Below are 14,379 nucleotides of genomic sequence, written 5' to 3' on the forward strand. Positions count from 1 at the left end.
ACTTTCAATCTGCTAACATTTTATTTTGCTGGTAAAGTGAGTAAAGTTTAATGGTCTAAAATGTTTGTAAACCCTAAAATCATACATTAGTTCCTGTCTAGCTAACACTTCTAGTTGACAGGTCAAGGCACACAAGCGCTGGTAAGAAGACAAGAAGTTACACTGTGGACAAAAACAGTATGTAAGCAGCTCAAAAGTCAGTATTTTTATCTATTAATTTTTCATGCATTCATTTTGTGTTTGTGATCCTGGGAATACTTGGGTTATGTGACTTGATCTTTGAATTTACCAAACAGCCCCTGCGTTACTTAAACTTGAACCTGGCTTATCAGTAGCTGTCAGTGTAATCCAATGTGGCTGTGACTGAGTCAGTACTAAAACTTGGCGGTTAGCGGTAACTTCCGCTAAATTTTTTAGTGTTTTATCGGTTTAGTGTTATAAAGGTTACCCTTTTAGTTAGCAGATTAGTGGTTATCAAAGCCAACTTTTTGGTTAGCTGTGCCCACCACTGGTCACAACCCCCCTCCCCACCTGAAGCTAGATCCACCCCTGAATCCCCTCATTCACCAGAACACCAGCAACTTTTTCAAGTTGTAACCAGAGGATGCTCAGTTCGATTCCTTGTTAGACAGGAAACTCACTAAAATGCCACTGAACAAAGACCCTTAATCTCCAAGGTGCACCTGGTGCGCAGTTGAGCACCTCGCATGGCGTCACGCTGAGCGTGAATGAGTGAATGTGAAGCACTTTGAGCAACTGGAACAAACAGAAATGTGCAATAGGAATGCAGTTAATTTACCGCTTTGCATGTTTGCATCTCTTTTGTGCCTAACTGTCATTTTTGCACCGGAAAGTTTCCATTAACATCTCGACTACACTACAAAAATGATGCATTGGATGAACTTAATTCAATCATGAGCAGGATTTCCATCTAATAAATATATGTAGCCCCAACTCAAATAAAGCACATCCATGCAATATAATTTAATTTAGTTGGGACTACATATATTTATTATATGGAAATCCTGCTCATAATTGAATTTAATTCATCCAGTGAGTCATTTGTTTGTATGATACACTCAAAAAACTGACTCATTGGATTGGATTCCATCTAATGTAGTCCCAACTCAATTAAATTACATTATCTTACATGGATATGTTTTATTTGAGCTGGGGCTACATATATTTATTAGCTGGAAATCCTGCACATAACTGAATTGAGTTCATCAAACGAGTCATTTTTTTTGAGTGTATGTTACTTTTTATTTTAGCAGTTTATGCCACTCTCCTGTTGTGCATAAAGCACACTGAATTGTCACACACAGTCAGTAACAAAATGTCCTCTCGGCTCGCCTCGACACACTCATTCACGCCAAATCTCCCGCTGGAATACTTTTACAAGGTGAGAAGTGTCAGCTCGGTCCGGCCATGACTGAAAACGGAGCTGGTGTATCAGCTGCAGCTGTCAGTCATTCTCTGATCAATCACTGTCACCTGGTATCATGCCAAACACACACTGCACCGCCTTAGTGTGTTCCTCACAGGAATGCTGGGTAATGAGAAATGGCCCTGGGCATGGTGACATCTGACGACTAGCCACGTGGAGGGGAGGAGCCCCGTTTGTTTACTTTGAAGACAATCTGCTTTTGGTTTCAAACAGACAGTAAATAATCTTCATGCACTGCCAACTATTTAACTGCTTTCAGACAAACTACATTTTATCATCAGTTTAACTCCAGTTTGAGTCCGCAGCTGACGTTTTCAATAGAGTCACACTGTAACTGCAGCTTTTTAAACTTATCCTTCCTCAACCTTGAATTAAATGTAAAGCAATGCAGTTTGTGCTGCTAATTAAGGCAACACACAAACCGTTGTCGTGATTTTGGTACAGAAATCAATCATGCAAAACCATGGTGGCTCTGCTGTGGTCCTGTGTTGGGATGCAGTGTCTGCAGGAGTTGCATTCAAAAGAACACAAAGGACGTGGTCGTACAGTTGCATAATGTACTTGGTAATCATCCTCTGATTGCCAACAATAGATTACAATAGAAGAAAATTGCAGTGGTCAGGGTCAGTGCTTCTCTGGGGTAATCAGGTGGTCACCCTTTTTCCGTCGCATTCTTTTTTTTTTTTTGGTGTTCAAGATACCAGTGTTGGAAGTCTTGAGGTCGTTCTTGAGGATTTTTTGATGCCTTGGCCTCTGCCTTACTACATATTGCCATGACTTGGGCTCTGCCTCTGCACTGAAGAATAAGCCGAAGTTGGTTCGAGGCCGCTCTTTATTTATTTGTTTTTTGCACTGGTCCCTCCCCTCCCCATACCAAAAAAAGCGCTCTTCATAGTAACTTTACGCATATGATGGTCTAGCACACAATGATTGAATCTATTGTTTATAGTCACCACATCCCTGCACGCACATAGACTCATGCCATGATACGCTATGTCTATAAGCTCTTGTGTGTAAAAATCTTCCAAAAAGCATTAATGTCTGATCCCAACACATTGTATCATGAACGTATGCTAAAGATTATATAAGGCCAAGTCTGACTCATTTGGCTGTGATTTGAAATTTCGTATGAGTCTATGGCAATGGGCACGCTGCCATTACAATATTCCATGCACCATACTTGGCCTTGGCTTTGAGTTGTTTGGACTCGATCTTGGCCTTGGAGATCAAGAACTCTGATTTGGTCTTGGGCTCAGGCAAAGGTGGACTCAAGTGGCCACTTTAGGTTAAATGTTGCTATAAATATAACCATACAGTTACTGTCAGTACCCATTTTAACAAATGAATCAAATGTGTAAAACTGGACTCGTGCATTAAACTGCCTATTTGTCGATCAGTTTAACAACTTTGATTCCAGGGATAATGTCTTTAATTTAACTTGAACATGTAAGACTTGAGTCCTCACACTATATAATTACCTTTTTAAATTGACAGCAAATATCACATCATGCCACAGCAGGAATGGAGATCTCACTGTTAATCTGCGCTACAAACAGTGGCGGCTGGAAAGGGCACCATGAGATATTAAGTGTAAATCCCGTTTTCTGAAAACTGTTCACAGTGCAAATTGAATTTCCATGAGAAAATTCACGTTCATTTATTATTCATTGTCACCTCCCCACCAGTGCTGCAACAGAGGTGATGAAAAATGATGGCCAACACACAAGTATTTTGTACCATGCCCCAATATGTTTCTATCAAAATCTGTGAACTGGAAAAGACAGGATTTAACATTGTATCTACTCCTAAGTCCTCATTAATTCAATAACATTATGTCAGTGATTTATTATGCATCTACTTTCTTACAAATACTAGTTTGCTGAGTTTGTCGGATCAGGATGCATTAAGTGTCTCGTAGCTGTTTATTTGGGTAGAGAATAAAACAAACACCTTTAGATAAAAAAAACTTTCCATTTTTGTGTATCTTCAACTCAAAAATGGAATAAAATAGTGACCACAAATATAAGTAAATGAGTTAATTTCAACCTTTAAAATGAACTGTTAAACATTTATGGATAATAAGATGAAGAATAATAATTGTCAGGATTGTTTTTTATTAAAAGATGCAACAACACAAATATATCCTTTTAATTGAAGTGACGTGGCCAGCTTACTCCATAGGCTGGAAATATACTGGACAAAACATTTATGACATCACTCTTCTGTCTTCTATGGAAACCTGGAACAACTTGCGGTTACGTCACAAGGAATTCACTAGTGCATAAAGGCGCGCAGCATAGGTAGCACAGTGGATGAAGATAGAAGCCTGAACATCCCCCTATATTTGAGTTCAAACCTGCTAAGCTAACAAGCTAACTGCGATTCAGGTGTTTATTAAAATCTATTTTTGGGGACTGCACGGTGGTTATAATGATTTACTTTGGTTGGACATTAAAAGTTATGAGCCGCTTATTTTCTCAGTAGTCGCACATTATTGGTGCTTCAAGGATCAGGCTACTGAAGGCTGTTACAAGTGCTCAATCAATCAATCAATTTTTTTATATAGCGCCAAATCACAACAAACAGTTGCCCCAAGGTGCTTTATATTGTAAGGCAAGGCCATACAATAATTATGTAAAACCCCAACGGTCAAAACGACCCCCTGTGAGCAAGCACTTGGCTACAGTGGGAAGGAAAAACTCCCTTTTAACAGGAAGAAACCTCCAGCAGAACCAGGCTCAGGGAGGGGCAGTCTTCTGCTGGGACTGGTTGGGGCTGAGGGAGAGAACCAGGAAAAAGACATGCTGTGGAGGGGAGCAGAGATCGATCACTAATGATTAAATGCAGAGTGGTGCATACAGAGCAAAAAGAGAAAGAAACAGTGCATCATGGGAACCCCCCAGCAGTCTACGTCTATAGCAGAATAACTAAGGGATGGTTCAGGGTCACCTGATCCAGCCCTAACTATAAGCTTTAGCAAAAAGGAAAGTTTTAAGCCTAATCTTAAAAGTAGAGAGGGTGTCTGTCTCCCTGATCTGAATTGGGAGCTGGTTCCACAGGAGAGGACCCTGAAAGCTGAAGGCTCTGCCTCCCATTCTACTCTTACAAACTCTAGGAACTACAAGTAAGCCTGCAGTCTGAGAGCGAAGCGCTCTATTGGGGTGATATGGTACTACGAGGTCCCTAAGATAAGATGGGACCTGATTATTCAAAACCTTATAAGTAAGAAGAAGAATTTTAAATTCTATTCTAGAATTAACAGGAAGCCAATGAAGAGAGGCCAATATGGGTGAGATATGCTCTCTCCTTCTAGTCCCCGTCAGTACTCTAGCTGCAGCATTTTGAATTAACTGAAGGCTTTTTAGGGAACTTTTAGGACAACCTGATAATAATGAATTACAATAGTCCAGCCTAGAGGAAATAAATGCATGAATTAGTTTTTCAGCATCACTCTGAGACAAGACCTTTCTGATTTTAGAGATATTGCGTAAATGCAAAAAAGCAGTCCTACATATTTGTTTAATATGCACTTTGAATGACATATCCTGATCAAAAATTACTCCAAGATTTCTCACAGTATTACTAGAGGTCAGGGTAATGCCATCCAGAGTAAGGATCTGGTTAGACACCATGTTTCTAAGATTTGTGGGGCCAAGTACAATAACTTCAGTTTTATCTGAGTTTAAAAGCAGGAAATTAGAGGTCATCCATGTCTTTATGTCTGTAAGACAGTCCTGCAGTTTAGCTAATTGGTGTGTGTCCTCTGGCTTCATGGATAGATAAAGCTGGGTATCATCTGCTTAACAATGAAAATTTAAGCAATACCGTCTAATAATACTGCCTAAGGGAAGCATGTATAAAGTGAATAAAATTGGTCCTAGCACAGAACCTTGAGGAACTCCATAATTAACTTTAGTCTGTGAAGAAGATTCCCCATTTACATGAACAAATTGTAATCTATTAGACAAATATGATTCAAACCACCGCAGCGCAGTGCCTTTAATACCTATGACATGCTCTAATCTCTGTAATAAAATTTTATGGTCAACAGTATCAAAAGCAGCACTGAGGTCTAACAGAACAAGCACAGAGATGAGTCCACTGTCCGAGGCCATAAGAAGATCATTTGTAACCTTCACTAATGCTGTTTCTGTACTATGATGAATTCTAAAACCTGACTGAAACTCTTCAAATAGACCATTCCTCTGCAGATGATCAGTTAGCTGTTTTACAACTACCCTTTCAAGAATTTTTGAGAGAAAAGGAAGGTTGGAGATTGGCCTATAATTAGCTAAGATAGCTGGGTCAAGTGATGGCTTTTTAAGTAATGGTTTAATTACTGCCACCTTAAAAGCCTGTGGTACATAGCCAACTAACAAAGATAGATTGATCATATTTAAGATCAAAGCATTAAATAATGGTAGGGCTTCCTTGAGCAGCCTGGTAGGAATGGGGTCTAATAAACATGTTGATGGTTTGGATGAAGTAACTAATGAAAATAACTCAGACAGAACAATCGGAGAGAAAGAGTCTAACCAAATACCGGCATCACTGAAAGCAGCCAAAGATAACGATACATCTTTGGGATGGTTATGAGTAATTTTTTCTCTAATAGTTAAAATTTTGTTAGCAAAGAAAGTCATGAAGTCATTACTAGTTAAAGTTAATGGAATACTCAGCTCAATAGAGCTCTGACTCTTTGTCAGCCTGGCTACAGTGCTGAAAAGAAACCTGGGGTTGTTCTTATTTTCTTCAATTAGTGATGAGTAGAAAGATGTCCTAGCTTTACGGAGGGCTTTTTTATAGAGCAACAGACTCTTTTTCCAGGCTAAGTGAAGATCTTCTAAATTAGTGAGACGCCATTTCCTCTCCAACTTACGGGTTATCTGCTTTAAGCTACGAGTTTGTGAGTTATACCACGGAGTCAGGCACTTCTGATTTAAAGCTCTCTTTTTTAGAGGAGCTACAGCATCCAAAGTTGTCTTCAATGAGGATGTAAAACTATTGACGAGATACTCTATCTCACTTACAGAGTTTAGGTAGCTACTCTGCACTGTGTTGGTATATGGCATTAGAGAACATAAAGAAGGAATCATATCCTTAAACCTAGTTACAGCGCTTTCTGAAAGACTTCTAGTGTAATGAAACTTATTCCCCACTGCTGGGTAGTCCATCAGAGTAAATGTAAATGTTATTAAGAAATGATCAGACAGAAGGGAGTTTTCAGGGAATACTGTTAAGTCTTCTATTTCCATACCATAAGTCAGAACAAGATCTAAGATATGATTAAAGTGGTGGGTGGACTCATTTACTTTTTGAGCAAAGCCAATAGAGTCTAATAATAGATTAAATGCAGTGTTGAGGCTGTCATTCTCAGCATCTGTGTGGATGTTAAAATCACCCACTATAATTATCTTATCTGAGCTAAGCACTAAGTCAGACAAAAGGTCTGAAAATTCACAGAGAAACTCACAGTAACGACCAGGTGGACGATAGATAATAACAAATAAAACTGGTTTTTGGGACTTCCAATTTGGATGGACAAGACTAAGAGTCAAGCTTTCAAATGAATTAAAGCTCTGTCTGGGTTTTTGATTAATTAATAAGCTGGAATGGAAGATTGCTGCTAATCCTCCGCCCCGGCCCGTGCTACGAGCATTCTGACAGTTAGTGTGACTCGGGGGTGTTGACTCATTTAAACTAACATATTCATCCTGCTGTAACCAGGTTTCTGTAAGGCAGAATAAATCAATATGTTGATCAATTATTATATCATTTACCAACAGGGACTTAGAAGAGAGAGACCTAATGTTTAATAGACCACATTTAACTGTTTTAGTCTGTGGTGCAGTTGAAGGTGCTATATTATTTTTTCTTTTTGAATTTTTATGCTTAAATAGATTTTTGCTGGTTATTGGTAGTCTGGGAGCAGGCACCGTCTCTACGGGGATGGGGTAATGAGGGGATGGCAGGGGGAGAGAAGCTGCAGAGAGGTGTGTAAGACTACAACTCTGCTTCCTGGTCCCAACCCTGGATAGTCACAGTTTGGAGGATTTAAGAAAATTGGCCAGATTTCTAGAAATGAGATCTGCTCCATCCAAAGTGGGATGGATGCCGTCTCTCCTAACAAGACCAGGTTTTCCCCAGAAGCTTTGCCAATTATCTATGAAGCCCACCTCATTTTTTGGACACCACTCAGACAGCCAGCAATTCAAGGAGAACATGCGGCTAAACATGTCAATCCCGGTCTGATTGGGGAGGGGCCCAGAGAAAACTACAGAGTCCGACATTGTTTTTGCAAAGTTACACACCGATTTAATGTTAATTTTAGTGACCTCCGATTGGCGTAACCGGGTGTCATTACTGCCGACGTGAATTACAATCTTACCAAATTTACGCTTAGCCTTAGCCAGCAGTTTCAAATTTCCTTCAATGTCGCCTGCTCTGGCCCCCGGAAGACAATTGACTATGGTTGCTGGTGTCGCTAACTTCACATTTCGCAAAACAGAGTCGCCAATAACCAGAGTTTGATCCTCGGCGGGTGTGTCGCCGAGTGGGGAAAAACGGTTAGAGATGTGAACGGGTTGGCGGTGTACACGGGGCTTCTGTTTAGGGCTACGCTTCCTCCTCACAGTCACCCAGTCAGCCTGCTTTCCCGGCTGCTCGGGATCTGCCAGGGGGTAACTAACGGCGGCTAAGCTACCTTGGTCCGCACCGACTACAGGGGCCTGGCTAGCTGTAGAATTTTCCACGGTGCGGAGCCGAGTCTCCAATTCGCCCAGCCTGGCCTCCAAAGCTACAAATAAGCTACACTTATTACAAGTACCGTTACTGCTAAAGGAGGCCGAGGAATAACTAAACATTTCACACCCAGAGCAGAAAAGTGCGGGAGAGACAGGAGAAGCCGCCATGCTAAATCGGCTAAGAGCTAGTAGCTATGCTAAGCTAGCGGATTCCTAAAAACACGCAAAGTGAATAATGTGTAAATAATTTAGAGGTGATTCAGCAGAAGGAGTGCTTTAGTTAAGGCACGTAAAGATTACACTGGGAAACAAATCGTAATCTAGATAACTAGATCAATCTAACTGCGCAGATTAAACAGCTAACAGATACAGAAAAACACCGCTGTGCTCCGGAACAGGAAGTGATACAATACCGCAGTGAGAGCCAACCACCAGTAGAGGCAAGCAAGTTGCATGCTAACACCATTAGCATGCAACATTAAATACCAGGAGAATTTCACTCGGAGAATTGCAGCAGGGACATCTTAAATGATCCGATAGGACGTTTCAACATACAAGTCATATTATTCCAAGTGTTTGTAATAAAATACTCCAAATGAAACAGACATCCTCCACAACAGCTAGCAGCCGCTGCCAGTGGACTTTAAATTATGGATGTCCCAAGAGGTGGAGATGCTGAGCTCAGCTGGTGTCCATGCCAAAGTGACGATGCCCTCAATCTTGCATGACTTTGTAACTAGGTTTGTAACTAGCACTGTAACTAGGTTTAAGGATATGATTCCTTCTTTATGTTCTCTAATGCCATATACCAACACAGTGCAGAGTAGCTACCTAAACTCTGTAAGTGAGATAGAGTATCTCGTCAATAGTTTTACATCCTCATTGAAGACAACTTTGGATGCTGTAGCTCCTCTAAAAAAGAGAGCTTTAAATCAGAAGTGCCTGACTCCGTGGTATAACTCACAAACTCGTAGCTTAAAGCAGATAACCCGTAAGTTGGAGAGGAAATGGCGTCTCACTAATTTAGAAGATCTTCACTTAGCCTGGAAAAAGAGTCTGTTGCTCTATAAAAAAGCCCTCCGTAAAGCTAGGACATCTTTCTACTCATCACTAATTGAAGAAAATAAGAACAACCCCAGGTTTCTTTTCAGCTCTGTAGCCAGGCTAACAAAGAGTCAGAGCTCTATTGAGCTGAGTATTCCATTAACTTTAACTAGTAATGACTTCATGACTTTCTTTGCTAACAAAATTTTAACTATTAGAGAAAAAATTACTCATAACCATCCCAAAGATGTATCGTTATCTTTGACTGCTTTCAGTGATGCCGGTATTTGGTTAGACTCTTTCTCTCTGATTGTTCTGTCTGAGTTATTTTCATTAGTTACTTCATCCAAACCATCAACATGTTTATTAGACCCCATTCCTACCAGGCTGCTCAAGGAAGCCCTACCATTATTTAATGCTTTGATCTTAAATATGATCAATCTATCTTTGTTAGTTGGCTATGTACCACAGGCTTTTAAGGTGGCAGTAATTAAACCATTACTTAAAAAGCCATCACTTGACCCAGCTATCTTAGCTAATTATAGGCCAATCTCCAACCTTCCTTTTCTCTCAAAAATTCTTGAAAGGGTAGTTGTAAAACAGCTAACTGATCATCTGCAGAGGAATGGTCTATTTGAAGAGTTTCAGTCAGGTTTTAGAATTCATCATAGTACAGAAACAGCATTAGTGAAGGTTACAAATGATCTTCTTATGGCCTCGGACAGTGGACTCATCTCTGTGCTTGTTCTGTTAGACCTCAGTGCTGCTTTTGATACTGTTGACCATAAAATTTTATTACAGAGATTAGAGCATGCCATAGGTATTAAAGGCACTGCGCTGCGGTGGTTTGAATCATATTTGTCTAATAGATTACAATTTGTTCATGTAAATGGGGAATCTTCTTCACAGACTAAAGTTAATTATGGAGTTCCTCAAGGTTCTGTGCTAGGACCAATTTTATTAACTTTATACATGCTTCCCTTAGGCAGTATTATTAGACGGTATTGCTTAAATTTTCATTGTTACGCAGATGATACCCAGCTTTATCTATCCATGAAGCCAGAGGACACACACCAATTAGCTAAACTGCAGGATTGTCTTACAGACATAAAGACATGGATGACCTCTAATTTCCTGCTTTTAAACTCAGATAAAACTGAAGTTATTGTACTTGGCCCCACAAATCTTAGAAACATGGTGTCTAACCAGATCCTTACTCTGGATGGCATTACCCTGACCTCTAGTAATACTGTGAGAAATCTTGGAGTAATTTTTGATCAGGATATGTCATTCAAAGCGCATATTAAACAAATATGTAGGACTGCTTTTTTGCATTTACGCAATATCTCTAAAATCAGAAAGGTCTTGTCTCAGAGTGATGCTGAAAAACTAATTCATGCATTTATTTCCTCTAGGCTGGACTATTGTAATTCATTATTATCAGGTTGTCCTAAAAGTTCCCTAAAAAGCCTTCAGTTAATTCAAAATGCTGCAGCTAGAGTACTGACGGGGACTAGAAGGAGAGAGCATATCTCACCCATATTGGCCTCTCTTCATTGGCTTCCTGTTAATTCTAGAATAGAATTTAAAATTCTTCTTCTTACTTATAAGGTTTTGAATAATCAGGTCCCATCTTATCTTAGGGACCTCGTAGTACCATATCACCCCAATAGAGCGCTTCGCTCTCAGACTGCAGGCTTACTTGTAGTTCCTAGGGTTTGTAAGAGTAGAATGGGAGGCAGAGCCTTCAGCTTTCAGGGTCCTCTCCTGTGGAACCAGCTCCCAATTCAGATCAGGGAGACAGACACCCTCTCTACTTTTAAGATTAGGCTTAAAACTTTCCTTTTTGCTAAAGCTTATAGTTAGGGCTGGATCAGGTGACCCTGAACCATCCCTTAGTTATGCAGCAGGGACATCTTAAATGATCCGATAGGACGTTTCAACATACAAGTCATATTATTCCAAGTGTTTGTAATAAAATACTCCAAATGAAACAGACATCCTCCACAACAGCTAGCAGCCGCTGCCAGTGGACTTTAAATTATGGATGTCCCAAGAGGTGGAGATGCTGAGCTCAGCTGGTGTCCATGCCAAAGTGACGATGCCCTCAATCTTGCATGACTTTGTGCCGTAAAAGGTCTTAAATGAAGTTCGAAGCCCCCCCCCACCTTACAGTTGTCACAGAAGAGAAGACCAAAACTGTTTGTTACACCTGGCTGGAAACATGTTTATTTCTGCTTTAAAGTCGGACAATTGTTCATGCAGTTGAATGGGATGTGCTCCCTTTTGTGGCCTGCCTCAAGCGGGCAGTCAAGGAACTGCAATTTATATACAAAAGTACAATTTTATTTTTGATTAAAGGCATTGGCATTTACAAGCTTTTGCTTCTGCCTGACACCGTTTGAGGCGCTGGCTACATTGTTGGATTATTTTCTTTCTTTCTTCATATGTTTTTGTTGTTTTGGATCTGTGTGCCGAATAAATTAATTAATTCATTCATTCAAGTGAAATTTAATTTAATTAATTGAATTTAATTTATTGAATTTACAGAGCGCCAAATGATGACAGCGTCACCTCAAGGCGCTTCACAAGAAACAACTCAACAATGAAAACCAGAATAAATAAATAAAAAACCAAAGAGCATGATTAAAAGACTAAAAGCATGATAAAAAAGTTAAAAAGGTAAAAAAATAAAAAAGAATAAAAGCATACAAAACAATATGTTAACAGTGGTGGGCACAGCTAACCAAAATGTTAGCTTTGATAACAGCTAATCAGCTAACTGAAAAGTTATCTTTTATAAAGCTAAACTGATAAACCACCCAAAAATGTATCGGAAGCTACAGCTAACCGATAACTTTCAAAATTGAGTTTTAATAACATGATCACAAACCCAAACAATGAATCACCACTTCTGCCTTTGTGCCCTCTGCTGGGAGCGCCTGTTTACTACGTATTTTACTCTACCACAGCAAAAGGAGCCTGACTACCAGGTTGTCACAAAAAAACAAAAAAACAAAAACAAAAATCATTATTCTTTAACTGCATAACAGCTGTTCCGCTGTGAGGCAGAGGTCTTGGAAAATAAAGAAGTTTTGACCTATGGTTTTGATTTATGAATCAAATTATTCTGTATAGAATAACTATATTAATGTTAAAATTAAAATATTAATTAAAGTTAAAGTTAAAATATAATACACATCTTCCAATTTTAAATCATGCACTAATTCTGAAGTTTTGTAACAAACACACACAGACCATGAAAACTTGCCAAAACAACTATTCCAAATAATCCATGTCTGCTACGTTTAGTCTGCGTGGAATTTAATAAACACGAACCAAATTTCAGACATCTTATATATATTACTCTGGAACAAAGATGACAGTGTTGTAAAGGACAATAACCAGGACATTATAGAGCAAACAGGAAGCATTTGCAGCTCACAGTGATTTCAACTGAAAATAATCAAGAAGCAACCTGAGCTTCTTTTGGCATTTTTACATAAAACAAACACAATAATGACTAAAAACCCAGAGAATATATTCACGAGAGTTTTAGGCACAATATACAAAAAGTTTAATGCTATTGTCCGTGTGGCACCTGTTCAGAGCGTCTCAAATGCATTTCTCCTGTTGTGAACTTTTACAGTACCCATAATGCACTGTATACACACCATGTCCACACTAAAACCTTTAAAATTAGTGCAATACTTTAAAAGTAAAACATATAGCTGATATTTTCACTTTATAAAACTTCAGACGTGAAGTTAATTTAAATAACTTGTCCAAAATTAGTTTGGTTAAAATTTCAACCATACGTTAAAGCTGTATGCCTCTGGATGACTTGGGTGACATTGCCGGTTGGTTAGTCGGGTGTCAAGAGAAATGGTTTTGTTTGTCTTCTGTGACCAGTTCTCTTGTGATTGCAGAGGATAGAGCGGGTTCTCTTGAAACCAGCTCTCCTCTGTTCGTAGAGGATAGAATTGTATTTCTACTACAAAACATTTAACAGATAGGCTCTAAAATCTTTGATATCAGACTTTAAAAATGTTTATTAACTGTTAAAGCTTTATTCACTAAGCCTGCAATAATATGTTAGTGGTCTAAAAATTATCGGACCAAAATTTTTCGGAAGATAATTGATCTGATGATGGTTAAACTAATCCGATAATAAAAATGTTAGTTTCAATAATTAGCAGATTAGCAGAACTGTGCCCACCACTGTATGTTAATCATATAAAATAGAAAACAAATGCATCTTCAGTCACTACTTAAAAGTCTCAATAGAGTCCGACTGCCTCACTAATGCAGGGAGATCATTCCACAGGACAGGAGCACAATAGGAAAAGGCTCTATTTCACACAGAAACGTATCTATTTCCTCTATAGTCATACCAAATTCCTTCTGCAGGGTTGTGTGGAGTTGTGACTGTGATATTCAAGCTTTAGAATGTACTGCTACTGAATAATTACCTCCACCAAGGAGGTTATGTTTTTGGTCGAGTTTGTTTGTTTGTCTGTTTGTCAGCAGGATAACTCAAAAAGTTTTGGATTTTGATGAAATTTTGTGGAGTGGTTGGAAATGACAAGAGGAACAAGTGATTAAACTTTAGTGGTGATCCGGATCACGATCTGGATCCAGGAATTTTTTAAAGGATTCTTCACCATTGCGGGATAGGGGGAATTTTGACATTCTAGTTTCTAACTCCACAAAAACAAGGCAGAAAGGCTTGAAAAAAATTAGGGTGTAACATAGTCAAATGTTCTATCAAACAACAAAGTTTGGTGATGATCGGATCTGGATTCCGGATCTGGTGATCCAGAATATGCAAAAATATAGGGAAAATAGAAAATGTGTCAGTGTGAGGTGACAAATGAAGCGAGAGATGCACAACTAACCAAATTGTAGCTGAATCTGTACTGATTCAATAAGGTGTCATCAGATTTGATGTAGCTTCAAATGTTATGGAGCTAGAATCGTTTTTATACAATAACTTTTCAACTAATAAATACATAAAAGTGATTCCAAGTTCTAGTGGTATGTTTTCATGGTTAAGGATGTCAAATATAAAGGAAAGAAAAGTGTATGTATCATAGTTTTGGTTGTAACACTGAATTGTTGAATAGATCACTGTGCCAAGGAGGG

The sequence above is a fragment of the Thalassophryne amazonica genome, chromosome 11 (assembly GCF_902500255.1).
Source record: "Thalassophryne amazonica chromosome 11, fThaAma1.1, whole genome shotgun sequence".
NCBI lineage: Eukaryota > Metazoa > Chordata > Actinopteri > Batrachoidiformes > Batrachoididae > Thalassophryne > Thalassophryne amazonica.